Source organism: Haemaphysalis longicornis, unplaced genomic scaffold (assembly GCF_048455015.1).
Source record: "Haemaphysalis longicornis isolate Haplotype H1 unplaced genomic scaffold, Haemaphysalis longicornis Haplotype H1 scaffold_7, whole genome shotgun sequence".
In the NCBI taxonomy this organism is placed as follows: Eukaryota; Metazoa; Arthropoda; class Arachnida; order Ixodida; family Ixodidae; genus Haemaphysalis; species Haemaphysalis longicornis.
The window spans coordinates 65,170,214-65,184,801 of NW_027526422.1; the positions used below are offsets into that span (position 1 = coordinate 65,170,214).

Sequence of the window (14,588 nt, forward strand, 5' to 3'; positions counted from 1 at the left end):
TTTTTTATCATTATTTTCCCGTACTAGTGAATAATTCCTGAAATTGTTCATGCCGGCTATGTGTGTTTGTTTGTGATCGGCGCCCGCCGCTGCCGCGGGTGGCCAAGAAACCCACAAGCCGTCGCAGAACGGCTTTTAAATGCAGAGCATTTCAGTAACTCACTATGTCACCCGCGTTGACGTCCGTAGTCCGCACCGCACCCCTCCCTACTATATAAAAAAATACTATCCGGCACCCGGTTTCGATCCCTCGACCCTGCGGGCGGAACGCATTGTACATGGTGCTCTACCCACTGCGCCACAAAGCCGACACAGAATGGGACGCTACGTACGCGCCTTATATCGTTGACTCATTCAAATTACTGCTGACGAGCGCTCTCTCGTCAGCAGTTGCCACAAGTGCAACGACATTAACGTAACGCAAACTACTTAACGTCGTGCGCCCCCGGAAATGCTCTGCATTTGATCGTGCCCCTCGCGAGGGGGATGTTTCACTGCGTCTTCTCTCGGTCGCGGGACCCGTGGCGCCATCTGGCGGATGCGCGGCACAACTCGTAGCACTTTCTTTGAAAAATCTCGGCGGGACCGCTTCGCAACTGCTTGACCACTCGATCTTGCGTACGAGGAAAAATAAAATACCACAACTGCAGCCAAGCGCGTTTTGTTGCTATAAGTGTGAGCTTCCTTCAGTTTTTACCCTAATCACCTCGCACTTTTGTGAAGACAAATAAATACAAAAAGAAAGAAAGAAAGAAAGAAAGAAAGAAAGAAAATAAGAAAGAAAGAAAGGAAGAAAGGAAGAAAGAAGAAAGAAAGAAAGGTTTAAGATATAAAAAACGTTTCCTGTGGTCGGAATCGCACATGGGTCCCTCGCGTAATGACGCCGAAGTCTATCCTATCGCGTCATTCCGACCCGGTCTAAGCAGTTTGAATTTTGGACTTTGACTTTCACTTAGGTCGCGTGGGAGAAAACTTCGCGTGTTAACCATTAAGACGGGGGCTTTGATTTTTTTGCAACCAATTGCAACATAAAAGGCGTGACATTTGATCTTGCATTGATTGGCTTAAAGAAATGCCAAGTCTGTATAGGGTAAACGACACAGATATACGCAGGGTCGTATTTTTATGTTTTTGGAACAGTAAACAATCATGCGCATAACATCACCACCGCCATCCACACTCGGTTGTTACTTTCACTAACCACGCTAATTACATTTTTCAAAAGGCATTTCAGAGACAGAACCACTTCCGAACTGCCAGTGGCGAAGATTAGTGTCGGATCATCAAGGAGAGACAAAGAACCTAAGCACAAGGATACGATTTGAGAAGGAAGCATATCACCCCTGCTATAGAGTCTGGACCGCTAATAAGTGAATTTTCACTACGCACGATCCCATTCACACAAAAAACGACAAGTTTAACTTACTGTTATGTCATTTGAGGTACTGTAAAACTCTGGAACCTGCCTCTGAACATGTGTAGTTGACACATCCAACCTTTGCACAACGTTCTGTAACCTCAGAGGATGCTCGAGAAGTGTGCGAGCGAGGCCCGGATTGTCTGACAGTGTAAGGTCACCAAATATAGTTTTCTTAGCGTTCTCTTCACGTTATAATAAGTACCCCTAATTATGCCGGAAAAGCATAAACGGTATATTAGGAGCCTTTCCAGATCTCGCAAGGAAACTATGGAGTGGCACTATCTCAATGTCCAGCTTGACAGCCTACTTAGGGAATAGAAATGACAATCCAAGTTGGCCCAGCGTGCAGCTGCGCTCCTAAACTACGAACCTTGGCCTGCAGTCAAAACTCTTCCAAGTCTCCCATTATAAGTTTTATTTGCACACTGAATGAATGGCAGCCATACCGGGACATAGAACTTGCAGGAATATGGGCGCTCTTGAGTAATAAGGCTTCGCGATGTAATCTTTGGGAGCACATGTGGGACAATCGCAGGAAAAAAGTAACTTTGGTAATGATGACCTTAAACATCGCGCAATTAACATATTGTTACGGTGCAAAGGGTTTATTTACAGCCGTAAATAGGAATAAGAGCGCTGAAGGAGGCGGCCACCGATCCTGCGGTCAGTACGAGTGCGGTTCGTCCTCTACTTCCTCTTCTGCTCCACCCCCTGCCGCATACCCAGCTTGGGGATTGGTCGCGACTAGTTTAAAGCTGTACAGTTTCGAGCGTGACCTTTCGCAGACGAAGCCCGCCAGGCGAGGCACGAGGAAGTCACAGGCGAGGGTGGAATGTCTTCAACCGGGCGACGTGGGCGAGTTCAGTTTTGCAGCTTCTCCGTCCAGGGGTCGTTACGCGAGAGATAACGTAGGTGACATCACTCAACCGATCAACGACAACGTATGGTCCCGTTTAATGAGACAAGAACTTGCTGTACGGTCCCCGTTTGCCTACAGGCGTCCACAACAGTACCATGTCGCCTTTATCGTACGAAACCGCACGGTGCCGACTGTCGTAAAGGCGTTTTGAGCGGCGCTGGGAGGCCAGGGTTCTTAAACGAGCGAGGCGACTAGCTTCTTCAGCGAGACACAGTGTGCCCGAAACGGATGAGTCGTGACCTAAAGAAAGGGAAATATTGTATCCAGGGTATTAGGAGGTGTACGGGCGTAGAGAAAATAGAACGGGCTGTAGCCAGTGGTCTCATGTTGGGCCGTGTTATACGCGTAGGTGATGAACCGCAAAATCTCATCCCAGTTTTTGTGGCGAGAGTCAAAGTACATTGCAATCATGTTGGTGAGCTCGGTTGGTACGCTCGGTCAAGCCGTTTGTCTGGGGATGGTAGTGTGTCGAGTGATGAAATTGAGTCGAACAAAGGCGCAGCAAGTCTTCCACAACATCAGCGACGAACTGACGTCCGCGGTCGCTGATAATCACGCGGGGAGCACCATGCCTAAGGATGACGAACCGGAGCAGGAATGTCGAAACGATGTCTGCCTTCGCAGCTGCGGCTACAGCCGCAGTTTCTGCGTAACGCGTCAGGTGGTCAACGCAGATAATGATGTAGCGATTACCGGTCGAAGAGCGTGGAAACGAACCGATTAAATCAATGCCGACTTGGTCAAAGGGGAAACAAGAAGGTGTTATAGGCTGGAGTAGGCCAGATGGAATGCTCATAGGGCGCTTGTAGTGCTGACATCGGAGGCAACTCGACACATATTGTTGAAGTTCACGGCGCATTTTCGGTCAGAGTAATCTTTCTTGGGTACGGTGTAAAGTTCTTATGTAACCCATGTGACCGGCAGTAACATCGTCATGCATGGTGCGTAGAACTGAAGCGCGCAATGGTTTTGGCACAACAAGAAGAAAACGTGCTTCCCAAGGCATGTAGTTAATCTTGTAGAGAAGCCCGTCATGCAATGAGTAGCGCCGGGGAGCCGTAGGATCAGCAGCAGCAGCGAAGAGGTGCTGGATGCTTGGGTCTTTCTGCTGTTCTGAACGGAAGGTAGCAACATCGGGGAATTCTGTGTCTACAGCTGCCAGACAGTCATCGAAATGGTCTTCCTCACGATCAGTGCACGCATTTGGCAGCCGGGAAAGACAATCAGCGTCTGCGTGCCGACTGCCACTCTTGTAGGCAATAACGAAGTCGTACTCTTGGAGCTTTAAGGCCCACCGTGCTAGTCGGCCGTTAGGGTCACGGAGGCCAGTCAACCATCACAGCGCGTGGTGGTCGGTGATGACTGTAAAGGGATGGCCGTACACGTACGAACGAAATTTGCTAATCGCGAAGGTGACAGCCAGGCATTCTTGCTCGTTGACTGTGTAATTGTGCTCAGCTTTGCTGAGGCAACGACTGGCGTAGGCGATCACATGCTCAGCCCTGCTATGCCGCTGTATGAGCACTGCACCAAGTCCAACACCACTAGCGTCCGCATGTATTTCGGTGGGACCGCCAGGGTCAAAGTTGCTAAGGATAGGGCCCGACGTGAGGAGATATTTAAGGTGGGAGAATGAAGCTTCACACTCGGCGGTCCAGGTAAAGGCAGTATCTTTTCGCAAGAGGCTAGTGAGGGGAGACGCCAAGTCTGCAAAGCGGGGCACAAAACGACGGACGTATCAACAAAGCCCCAAGAAGCTGCGGAGCTCTCGCACTGATTCTGGTGGCTCAAATCTCTCAACAGCGGCGATCTTTTGAGGGTCCCGTTTCACGCCATCCTTATCAACAAGGTGTCCCAAAACCAGCGTTTGACGCTCACCAAAACGACATTTCTTGGAGTTCAACACTAATCCGGCACCTTTTAGGCAGCTGAGGACTGTCTCGAGTCGTGTGTTGTGCTCGTCAAAAGTTCGCCCGAAGACGACTCTGTCGTCGAGGTAGCACAGACATATGTCCCATTTCAGACCACGCAGAATTGTGTCCATGAACCGTTCGAATGTCGCTGGCGCATTGCAGGGGCCGAATGGCATCACATTAAACTCAAAAAGACCGTCCGGAGTGAGGAAGGCTGTTTTTTCTCTGTGTTTTGGGTCCATGGAGATCTGCCAATAGCCGGATCTTAAATCTATTGAGGAGAAATAAGATGCAGAGTGCAGGCAATCAATGACATCATCAATTATGGGCAGCGGATAGACGTCTTTTTTGGTGATGGCGTTCAAACGTCGATAGTCCACAAAAAACCTCCAGGTACCATCTTTTTTTGTACGAGGATCACAGGAGCTGCGCATGGGCTGGCCGACTCGCGTATGACACCTTTTTGTAACATCTCCTTAACTTGCTCAAAGATTATCTTCCGCTCAGATGGGGCCACCTTGTCAGGTTTCTGCCGAACGGGGTGCGCCGATCCGGTATCTATAGTGTGTCGAGTTCTGGTGGCTGGAAGTGTCGACTGAGAAACATCCGCTGAGAAGTCGAAGACAGAGGCATGTCGAGAAAGGATGTCGACCAACGCGTTTCGTTCATCCGAGGAGAGCGACTTATTGACAACGCCGAGAAGCTTCGATTTCGGGAAAATGTCAGCCGGAGCACCCTCATCAGCACACAAAGCGGCGACTGAAATGTGGTCGTTTGTCTCGTACTTGGCCAGCTTCATATCCTGCGGTAACACCACGCTCTGCGAAGAACAGTTGAGAGCGTATAAATAGCTATGTCCTCGTTCAACCGATACAACACAATGGGACACCAAAAGGTCTTTCTTCGCACAGTTCGGGGAGAGTGGTTCCACTACAGCGTCAAATATTCCGGTCTCACTTGTAGCACTCACTGCTACGACCGCCAGAGACCAAGCAGATATAACGGTGTCCTCAGAAACACGCAAAGTATCAATATTTTCATGGGTGTGTGGCTCATCATCGAGTGCAGGGAACCGTAAGCTGCTAACAGAAAGTTCTCCCGTCGCGCAATCGACAGTGGCACCGCAATCGCGCAAGAAGTCGATGCCCAAAATTACGTCATAGGTTTACTTGGCAAGAATGGCGAATTCCGCTTTGAACGTCCGTCCTCCAATAGCAACATTGACTGTACACACACCAAGATGGTGCAGCGGCTCCCCACCGACTCCACGAAACAAGGTTCCCTTGTCCCATTTGAACATCACTTTACGTCCCAGGCGATCTTTAAAAGCATTACTCATAATTGAAACCGTTGCACCAGTGTCAACTAAAGCCACTGTAGAAACACCGTCACTGAGCACTCGCACTTTGTCATCATAAATACTGGCAGAGGTTGTTTATCTATCGAAAGCTGTCCGGTGACCTCACCTCCATCGGTCGCGCAGGCTAGTTTACCGGCGAGGGGGATGCTGCGCGGCGACCAGGCGACGGGGATCGGCGCTGTCGTCCAGCGGGTGGTGTTATGCTGCGATCGGAGGTGGCCGGAGAAGCATTGCGCTGTGAGCTGGTCCGAAAATTGTTGGTGGGAAGCGGGAACTGATACCAGTGACTTTCGGCAGTGTGGTTAGAAGATCCTGAAGCAGTATACCGGAAATTCTGTGTTTGCTCTTCGCGACGACGGCGGCAAAACCTTGCATTGTGGCCCGGAATTTCGCACCAGTGGCACGCAAACTGCGGGCGGCGAATTCTGTCGGGTTGCATGAACGCAGTGGGCTGTGTGTGAGGTCTGTAGGCCCGTCGACCTTCACCGTAATATTCGTCATCTCGGCGTGAGTACACACCGCGTGGTGAGGACGAGGTATTCGTTTCAGCTGGTTCAAATGAGTAACGGTGGTTGTCGAAGTTATCAAAGCTCCGGGTAGGGTGGAAACGGGGATCGTCAAAGCTAGCAGTGTTCACGGACGGATGAAACTCTGTAGGGGCCCATGAACGTCGGGGAGCATCATATCGCGAGCGTAGTAGCCGATCGGTGCACGTCGCGTCAGGGCATCGTATGGCGGATGGCAGTGGCAAGTGGTGTCGATGCGATGCACCGATTCGTCATGTCGATGCAGTTCTTCCCGAAAAATTTGCCGTATCGTCGATGACAAGTCCATGGCCTGGGTGTCGTCTACGCTGGCTATAGTGGTGACGTTTGGCAAGCGACCAAACTTTGGTGCTATACGACGGGTCTTCAGGGCTGCGAATGCCTGACAATATCGTATGACGTCTTCTACTGTGTCCAGTCTCTCCTTACTGATGAGGAAAGCATACACGCCTTCAGCGATACCCTTGAGAATGTGCCCAACCCGATCTTCCTCGGACATTGCGGGATTCACAATCCGGCACAATTTCAATACTTTTTCGATGTAGGTCGTGCAAGACTCCTCAGCCACTTGTGCTCGCTGATGCAGCGTCTGCTCTGCTAGCTTTTTTTTGCCAACGAATCCCCAAAGCGCTTTTCATACCCTCTACTAGCCGGTCCCAAGTGGTTAGCTTCGCCTCGTGGTTTTCAAACCACGTCAGCGCGGTGCCCGTCAAAAATACCTCGATGTTTGCCCGCTTGGCGGCGCATACCTGTGGTTAAACTTGCTCACCCGGTCGTAGTGAACGAGCCATTCGTCGAAGTCGTCCCCTTTGTTCCCAGAGAACGTACGTGGCTCCCTGTACGGCTGCCAGTTGGCCATCTTCATGGCTTGGACTCTTTTTGTAGCCCAGTCAGGGGTACACGCTGCGGGGAGAGACCGGCGACTAGGCGGCTTCGGCGACGTTCCAGTGGCTCCGTCTTCCTTCCAAGGCTACCCCGCACCTCCACCACAAACTAAAACGGTGCAAAGGGTTTATTTACAGCCGTAAATAGGAATAAGAGCGCTGAAGGAGGCGGCCACCGATCCTGCGGTCAGTACGAGTGCGGTTCGTCTTCTACTTCCTCTTCTGCTCCACCCCCTGACGCATACCCAGCTTGGGGATTGGTCGCGACTAGTTTAACGCTGTACAGTTTCGAGCGTGACAATATATTTCTTTGATTCTGAAAGCGCCATCAAAGGCAGCGTAGTATCAAGCTTGCACTTTTTTCCTTCTATGGGAGCAACGTTTAATTTCAGAATATGATTCTTATTATGTGTGCTTGAAATGTGAATGAGCTTTAGGTTGTAGGACAATTTCACTACGCACGTGTAGCGTAGTGAAGAGAATAAAGCTCTCCCGCCTCGCGCCATTCCCTTGACCTCATGCGCGTGGTGCCGGGCAGGCATTCCTTCCAACATGGTGTCAGAAGCGGGATGTGCTGACCGCTTCTCTCCGCCTGAACGACACGTCAGCACACCCAACCAACCCTCGTTCTGAAGCCGCTTCTGCCTCGTCCACGGGCCTTCCCTCGACTACAGACCTTCCTGCGACCTTCGCGAGCGACGCATCCTCGATGGCTAACAAGAACGGTAGCGCTGCCTCGTTCCAGATCACGGCACCTGACCCGTTCACCTTCTCGCCGTCAGACTGACCTGAATGGTAGAGACGTTTCCTCCGCTACCAGGCTGCTTCAGGGCTCAGCAATCGACCCAAAGAATGATAGGTGGATGCACTGGTCTACCTCATGGGACCCCAGGCAGAGGGCATCTTTAATACCATCAGGCTGACCACTGACGAGCAAAATAACTTCGACGCAGTGCTTAAGGGCTTTGAGGACTACTTCCTACCTCGGCGAAACATCATCTACGAGCGGGCGAAATTCAACACCCGAGTCCAGCTGGATGGTGAGTCAGTCGAAAATTTCGCAACAGCCGTATACGCACTAGCAGATTTTTGTACTACGGGGAGCTCCGCGAAGAGTTAATTCGTGACAGACTAGTCGTGGGCCTCAAGAACCCTAAACTGTCGCTAACTCTGCAGCTTGACCACAGCCTAGACCTAATGAATGCTTTAACCATCGCTCGTCAGAATGAAGCAGTCCAGTAGCAGCAGGCAGAACTCTTATCGGGCACGCCGAATGCTAGCCGTCCACCTCGACGCTCTGAAAGTAGAGTGGAGTAGACCCGCTAAAGACCCCGTTGCAACGCCACCCCCAACCACACACCACCCGAGGGGCTTCAAGAAATCATGCGGCTGGTGTCGCAAAGAGCGTCACGTGAGGGCCATCTGTCCTGGCAAAGACTGCGTCTGCCAGGAGTGCGGGAAACAGGGCCATTTCCAAACCGTGTGCCGCTCAGCAATGCTCTTCGGAACATCGAGCAGGAGCCAGGTTTTCTGGGCCTCATGGCGACGACGGCTTCTTCCAAGTGGGAAGTCTCTCCCCTCGTCGAGTCACAGACCCTGCTCTTCAAAATCGACACGGGAGCGGACGAGACTGTTGTCCCGGAGCGACAATTCCGACGGCTCTTCAAGCACGTCATTCTGAATTCCCCTGACCGGAGGCTTCAGTGTCCAGATGGAAAGACTCTGCGCGTCTCGGGGCTATCAAGGCTTCATTTCAAGCTCAACGGCCGAGAACGCGTGGAAAACGTCTACATCGTCCCTGGTCTACGCACAGCCCTACTTGGGAAACCAGCCATCACCAACCTTGGTTTATTCCCGTCAGTGAACAATGTGTAGGTACCACTTCCACTCTACGAGGAGACCAGGGCAGAGCTTCAGCGAATGTGCTTGGAAACCTTCTCAGAGCTGATACGAGAGCGCTATCTGAGTCCCGAAGAAATGAGCTACACCTACGGTTACAACCAACCGTCGAAACAGGACATCGAGCACCGCCCTCCCGAGTACATCGCGGAGCCGATTCTGTTCCGGCTATCAACACCACCCTGGATTCCCCGTGGCGGCCCCCTCCTGCCCTCGCGGCAAGCAACGCCCGAGCGCTGAAAATTTCCGCAACCTCCCCCAGCAGCTTCTGTGACACAACCGGCGCAGCGCCCGCACCATCCACGTGGCAGCCCTGCTGACAGGCACCCGCGGCAACCTCGCAGGGAGACGAGCGAGCCGTGGTACAACAATTTCGCCAACAGGGGGGAATCGCTGCTCGAACCTTCGGTCTCCTGGCTGCCTGACGGCGAGTTCTTTCGGACCACCAGCGCGCTGGAGCGGCCACCAGCGGCGGGTACGGAGACAATGGAAAATAGTGAAAAGGCCCGTGCCGGCGTGCGAGGGGCATCCATAGCGCAGCAGCACCATCGCCTGGCGCCATGCCCTTGACGTCATGCGCGTGGTGCCGGCAGGCATTCCTTCCAACATAGGTGTCATTGACAGGGAGGTAGATAGATAGAAGCAACTTTACTTATTCGCCTGGAGGAAAAACTTCGTAATGACAAACTTTCACTACACCGCGGCTTCGGCTTTCTGAGATATAATATTCCACGCCCCACTTTGCATTACCTGAACGTTTTTAACGGTGAAGCTGTTACGCAAATCGCAATTTTTCGTGTCCACAGTTAAAAATAGCCTGAAATTGCCGAGCGTGCGCACGTTATCGCGGGCCTTGCGGCGACCTCCCGACAGTTAACAAGACCATAAAATGGTATAGTGCTCGTGTGTGCGTGCTTCGCGCCGACCGCCCAACGGCCCCTGCCCACGTTTGTAACCCGTAAAGGCATGTATTATGTAGACGCAGCGGGACCCACGCCGGAGGGCATCTGTACGGTTGCGGTCCGGCAAGAGGGAACACGGGTGGATGGACTATCGGGGAAAACGAGTAAAATTGAGTTTGCTGAAGAGACGGCTATAGCACTGGCCGCCACTCTCTGTGACGGAACACACATATTGTCCCTACAAGCTTACCGAAAATTCATCAGGGGTCGGGTAGCACTCCCAGCTAGAAAAATTCTGACAAATGTTAATTCGGAAATATCCGACACCATAAAACAACTAGTATGGGTACCTGACCGCCAGGGAGTGGAGAGGAACGAGGCTGTGCACACAGACGTCCGAGCGTCTCTACCCTGGAGTTCCTCTGACATCCCAGGCTCTGACCGTACGCCCGTATCTTACCCATTAACCACATTCTCCGAGGTCACAACTTACCTGCGCCTCAATAGGTAGGCGTTCCCGGTGCCCGCCAAGGGCCTAGATAGAACTTAGGAGCGCCATCTTCACCGGCTGCAGACGGGCTCATTCTACAGCCCCGAAATGGTCAACCACATCAACCCGTCCTTGTCGGGTTCCTGTATCTTCTGCCGCCAGTGGGCAGATACATATCATATGGCATGGGCCTGCCAATATAATCCAGGGATAATAGCTAAACTGAAGCCCACGAGGGAGGGCTGGGAGGCAGCCCTGTACGGCTGCTCGGACCTGGAGTCTGAGCGGGCTCTTGTCCAGTGGGCACGGGCGGCGGCCTCGACCAATGGGATCCCGGACTGAGGAACACCACCCACCCGAGAGAGGCTTAACAGCCTCTCCCTCCCTTTAACTCTGTCCTGTCCATTAATAAAGTTTTTCCTCCTCTTGCTCCTCAAGCCAAACGTACCCAGTTGCGGCGATGGTCCGAAACTTAACAGAGAAAATGTCGAGCGCTCCTGTGTGCATGCCTCCCGGGGACGGCCCAGCGTCTCCGGCGCACGGTTCTCAAGCTAAGTGTACCTACTTAGGAAGATTGACCAAGATTGGCCAAAAAGAACTCCCCCGTTCGTCGTAATCGTGCCAAAACTTGCTCGAAACTAGAAAGACGCGTCCTAGTATACGCCACTCCAAGGTTATGCCCAATGATTACAACTACAAAAAAATGAAAGAAGCTCACATTAATAGCAGCAATCATGGAGTACGGGTTGTTGCTGCGGTGAAGAAGAAGCAAAACGGCTGCAATCGTGGACTTACACCTCCATGGTGGTCGTGATGGTTGCGCACAGCTTCGCTACCTTCAAGTCGTACGCGTTAGTGTGAGCTCCCTTCATTTTTTTTACTTATGCACACATTCGGCACTCACTGCCCATATGACGGCGCGCTGTATATGTTCAACAAGGTTCGCATAGCTTGCTGTATCTTCGCAACAGCCAGGCGCAAGGGCGCGTATTCTTTACTGTGTTTTTGGTGTCGGTGATCAGAAAGACTAGTTTGCAAGAGTTAAAGCGCAATAAAATGTGCATTTTGAAAATATTAGGGGACAGAAATCACACCAAAAAATGGAATGCTCCTGAAGCACACAAAACCTTAAATTCAGTGGTAACAGAGACATGAGATCTTGAGAAATATGAAGATTTTCTGCTGAGAAAATGTCCTTTGTAAATTCTGCCAACTATAAGCAGACTTCTCTTTCTCAATTTCATGTTATTTATACAAAAGTTTTCGGTACCTCCGCCGGTGGATAAAAAACGCCATGCCGAACACTACAGTGTTCAGAAGTTAGAGCGATGAAACATGGCCCTTAAAAAAGAACGGGGGCACTTAAGCTTCTCATCGTGTTGGAGGGCGTGAGCATCGCTTATCCTTGACGTTGAGTTGGAAAGGCAATAGTGTGGGTAGGTTTTATTGATGTCGCTGCCATCAGAGATTGGCAACGACGGCCATGTGCCTCGACGGCTGCTGCCACAGGCAATCCCGTTGAGTTGATATATCGGAGAATCATGGTTTGGTTTCTTGTCGTGAAGCCAAGTTGAATAGTTGAATGCTATGCATTATTGGCCGTAAGCGCATCACGGTGCCTGTAATTCTTATTAGTCAATCTGCTTGACTAATATGTATAAATCTTTGGTGGGTACGTTGATGTGACAGACCAATGAAAGTTGCGGAATCGGCCGGGAGCTTTTGACAGCTGCAGCCATCGTTATTGGTCAATCCACCTGTAGACGTCGATGTGATCGTGCGGCTGACCTTACATTTATTTACAGAGGAGAATTCAAAGGCAGCAGGAGTCCGCCAGTCGGGGAGCGCCCGTGGAACGCGGCCGAGCAGCGCAGTAGCGTGGGTGTTCTCTGGCGCGTGGCTATTCGTGCGTGTCGAGGCCACGCGCTGCAGACGATGGAGGTAGCGGCCAATGATGATGATGGTGGGCGCTTACTGTCGATTACGAAGTGCCGCTACAGGGCTCCCCCCTAGCGCGGAGCGCGACAAAAGAAAACATGAGCAACTACCTAGCGAGGAAAGCAATGTACAGGGTGTGTCCGCGGTCCGAGTTCCTTAAGTAGACCAAGTGAAAAGAGATCTAGGATCATAGAGTCGTTCTGTTCAGGCCCGAAATAGCGTCCGCTGACAGTCCAAGTCGTCGTCATGAGGGCTTCCGGTGCAGACTATAACCTCCGGTGGCCTGGGCTGAGAATGGAGTACCAATCGAGCTTGAGCATGAATCGGCTGGTCCGATGTCAGGCTGTCGCGGGTGTCCACACTCACGCAGGTGATGGGACGGGTCTGGAAAAGCGGGCGTAGTAAGTGTAGCGCCCCACGACGTGAGTGTGCCTGTCTATTAGCAGCACGCCTGAGCTGTCCAAGTGGAAGTTCAGGGGATAGAGGTGGGCGCAGGATGTATGAGTGTGCTTGACGCGAAATCTGGAGGTGACTCCGAGGAGGTCCGCTGTATGCGCGTGGTGGGGATTTCCCCAAAAGTAGGCGACGACTCAGGCAGAACCGATGACGGGTCCATCGCAGGCACCATGGGCGTCGGCGTAGTCGAAGCAAACACTTAACTTGGCATTTCGCCCCCGTAGAAGGCGGTCGTCGTGAGCGGCGACGTTTAAGCTTGACGTCGGCTTTGTTGTTACGGCCGGTCACACGGGACTGGGGCAGCAGCTCATCGGAGGATGGGCTTTCATCGTCGTCGGTAACGAGTACAATAGTGTGCGTCTCGTGCGTGATTTGCGGCGAAGGCAGGGCAGCCGTAATGGACGCGTCAGCCAGAGCAAAGATGGTTGAAATGCGTGGCGAAGAAACGTTTTCGACGGAAGTATCCAGGTGTGTGAACATGCAGGACGTGGTTTTCGAAGTAGCGCTTGGATCCACAGGAGCCGATCGCATGAACAGGGTTAAAAATGGTTTATTCAGGAGCCAGCCCGGGGCTTGAGTGCTGCGGGGATGCAGCGGAGATTCATTGGGTGACGGACTGGTAGGGTGTGAGGTGCAGTCCTTCATTGTCGTTGCCTCTGGGCTGCCGTCCACTGGGTATAGCATGGTCGTAGTAGTAGTGTCGTCACGGGGTGGTACCGCCGACGCCAGCGTGCTGGTGTGAGGAACGAGGTCCCCGACAGGGGTGGTGCAAGGCCGGGCGGCTGGCGTGGGTGGTTTGAGGTACCGACCGTAGCGCGTCAGGAGGACGGTCCTCAGCTCGTCGTAGGGCTGGGCTTTAGGCTCCGGTAAGCTGGAGGCTAAGCTTGATGGTAGGAGCTCGTACATCAGTGAGTAACGGTCCTCCTGGGCTGTGACGTGGTACAGGTCGAAAAGCACTCCATCTGCATAAGCCACACCTCGGGGTTCTTGGGGTAGAACGGTGGGCGATGTGGCAAGGTCGTTGTATCGAGTGGCGTGGTGGAATCGCCAGGAGTCGAGTGCGTGGGCGCAGCCAGATTGGAGTGGCCGAACGTGGATGAGGGACGTTCAGCGAAGCCGGGTGGTGGTGCAACGTTGCTTCGCTCTCGTGTCGAAAATTCATTGAGGCACGAGGGCAGCTGCAAGCTGGACGGCGCAGTTCCGATTCCATCGTGCGTTATTGCGTGCGTGGACACCATGGAAATGGGCGACGCAGCGTCCTTGTGGTGGGAATGACTCGAGCCGAGGCGCGCCATCACGTAAGCCTGTAGCGTGTCGTAGGGTCGCTAACCGTGTTTAAGCGGCTCACAACGTAGGTCGGCCGGAAGCAGGGCGATGGTGATGCGGTAGCGCTCGGTCTGTGAGTCGATGCGGCGGACGATGCGGCTTCCATTTCGAGGAACCAGGCTCGTGGGCAGCATCGCTCGAAGGCCGGGTAGGGCGGCAGCGGGCAAGCGGAATGGGGCTCCATACTGCCGACGTCCGGGTCACCAATTAATGTAGACGCCGATGTGGTCGTGCGGCTGACCCTACATTTATGTACAGAGGAGAATTCAAAGGCAGCAGGAGTCCGCGAGTAGGGGAGCGCCCGTGGGAGAGAGAGATAAAAACTTTTATTGACGCCACTGGCCTAAGGGGCCGCCATGGCGGCCCGAAGGGCCGCCACCACGGCTTGTGCTCGGGTGACCAGTGGGCGCTGGGAGTCTTCGTCCGAGCGGCCCAGGGCCTCCGTCCAGTGGTCAGGGGAAGTTATGGTGGGGTGGGGGTCAGAGGGGCAGGCCCACATGTGGTGTTGCACTGTGGATTTAGCGCCACAATGCGGG

At 52.8% G+C, this 14,588-nt stretch overlaps 1 long non-coding RNA gene across 1 annotated transcript in view; it reads right to left on the minus strand.

Annotated features, from left to right (window-relative positions):
• The window catches only part of LOC144144409 (uncharacterized), an 84,292-nt gene that overhangs the window by 28,414 nt on the left and 41,290 nt on the right, over positions 1-14,588 (minus strand). The window lies entirely within an intron of this gene.